This window comes from Meles meles, chromosome 3, assembly GCF_922984935.1.
Source record: "Meles meles chromosome 3, mMelMel3.1 paternal haplotype, whole genome shotgun sequence".
NCBI lineage: Eukaryota > Metazoa > Chordata > Mammalia > Carnivora > Mustelidae > Meles > Meles meles.
This window is the reverse complement of record NC_060068.1, coordinates 144,044,668-144,046,769: the sequence shown is the minus strand read 5'-3', so window position 1 is coordinate 144,046,769 and position 2,102 is coordinate 144,044,668. Positions and strand designations below refer to the sequence as shown.

Below are 2,102 nucleotides of genomic sequence, written 5' to 3'. Positions count from 1 at the left end.
ATACTTGCACCTCTTTTAGATGGGAAATTGAAAAACTTCCTTTGTTTCCCCACTGGTACAATGAGGAGTTTAGAATGGATTATCTTAAATATCCCTGTGCCCTAACACTCTGTAAGTCTGTGGTGTTTCAGTCAAATTTGTGAAATATGGTTTTCGGGCCTTCAGCTTCGTGGAGGTGAAAGTGCAGCTGCCTTCGGTTGTCCTGAATCTCGGTTTATCTGACACCAGTCCCTCCACCATGCCCCCTAAGCTTGACCCCAGCGAGATCCAAGTTGTATACCTAAGGTGCACCTGTAGGGAAATCTGTCCTGGTCCAGAAGATCGGCCCCTTGGATCTGTCTCCAAAAAAGGTTGGTGATGACAGCAACAAGGCTGCTGGTGATTTGAAGGGCCTGAGGATTGCAGTGAAACTGACCATTCAGAACACACAGGCGCAGACTGAAGTGGAATCTTCTGCCTCTGCCCTCATTACCAAAGCCCTCAAGGAACTGCCAAGAGACAGAAAGGAGCAAAAACACATGAAGCACCGTGGAAATGTCACTGTTGATGAGACTGTCAACATTGCCTGACAGGTGTGGCTCCCATCTTTAGCCAGAGAGCTCTCTGAAACCATTAAAGAGATTCTGGGGACTGCCCAGTCTGTGAGCTGCAATGTGAAATCCTAGATGATATCAATAGTAGTGTGGTACAATGCCCAGCTAGTTACAAACTACAAAGGAAAATATTTTAATAAGGAATCACTTGATAACTTAAAAAAAAAAATCATGGAATAACATAGTGAAGTAAATGTGTGGACTTCTCTGATGTAATGGGATGAATATTTTGCAAAACAAACTTCACCTTCCCACCTAAGAAAATCAGACATAATTATTTTTGCTAATGCCCTTGAAATCACCTTGTAAGAGTATATGATCCTAATGCACCAAGCTGGGTCAGAGGTCAATGAACAATGGCCCATGGGCCAAATGCAATCTGCTGCCTGTTTTGTAAAGTTTTCTTGAAACACAAGCCATGTTGATGTGTTTATCTGTTGTCTATGTCTGCTTTCTCACTACCATAGCAGAGTTGAATTGTTGCAACAGAAATTATGTCAGTCCACAAAACCTAAAATGTTTACCATCTAGCCCTTTACAGAAAAAGTCTGCCAACCCCTGGCTTAAGATATATAAGCAGCTGGGGCTCTGGGTGGCTCAGTGGGTTAAAGCCTCTGTCTTCAGCTCCAGTCACGATCCCAGGATTCTGGGATCGAGCCCCACATCGGGCCGCCCTGCCTGCCTCTCTGCCTACTTGTGATCTGTCAAATAAATAAATAAAATCTTAAAAAAAAAAAAAAAAAAAAAGATGTGTAAGCAGCTGACATACCCCGGATCCTGATAGTGGGTGATTAAAGGTACAAATAAAGGTCCCATTTTGAAAGTACCAGAATTAAGTGCTCACCTCTGCAGCACAATTAGTGAAGGCAGCAAAATTATAACACTTGGTATGTATGACGCTTAAAAGACAGTCTGGCAATCCGAGGATCTGAGCTCAGTTCCATTCTTGACCAGCTTACTCTTGTGAGAGTTACCTAATTTTTCTTAATTGTAAAATCACATGAGATAATACGTGGAACACCTTAAATTTCCATCCGAAAGTAAAGAGTTATTAAATATTAATTTTGAGACTGCAGAAAAGAAAACTCTAGGTCTATGAAGTTAGAAGGTTGGAAAATTCATCATATGGCCATAAAGCTTAACATGCAATGTTCAGTTAATTACTGAATAACCATCTTCCTCCCATTGCCCTCATAAAGCCACTCCTTCAGCAAAAAAAGAAAAAAACAACAACAACAACCTTGAATCTCATAGGCAGGTGACATACTGGGAGCAATGCAGGGGAATGAGAAGCCCAACAGAAGAATGTGGAATGACAGCCACCTGGCAACTGTGTGTACTAGGACCCTGGCCAGGAGGATACTGGGGTTTCATAGCTCTCCATCTACAAAAGCTTCTGCAGTTGGCTCCATGAAGAGGCTCTGCAATGGAACCTTCCAGCTATGCATTCACAGCGGACTTGAGTTCTGAATGAGGAACAGACAACCTGCCAGGAATACCTGTGTTCCT

At 42.6% G+C, this 2,102-nt stretch overlaps 1 pseudogene; it reads left to right on the top strand.

Annotated features, from left to right (window-relative positions):
• The first annotated feature begins 238 nt into the window (after positions 1 to 238).
• LOC123939286 lies at positions 239 to 730 on the top strand (annotated as a pseudogene).
• Positions 731 to 2,102: the final 1,372 nt, after the last annotated feature.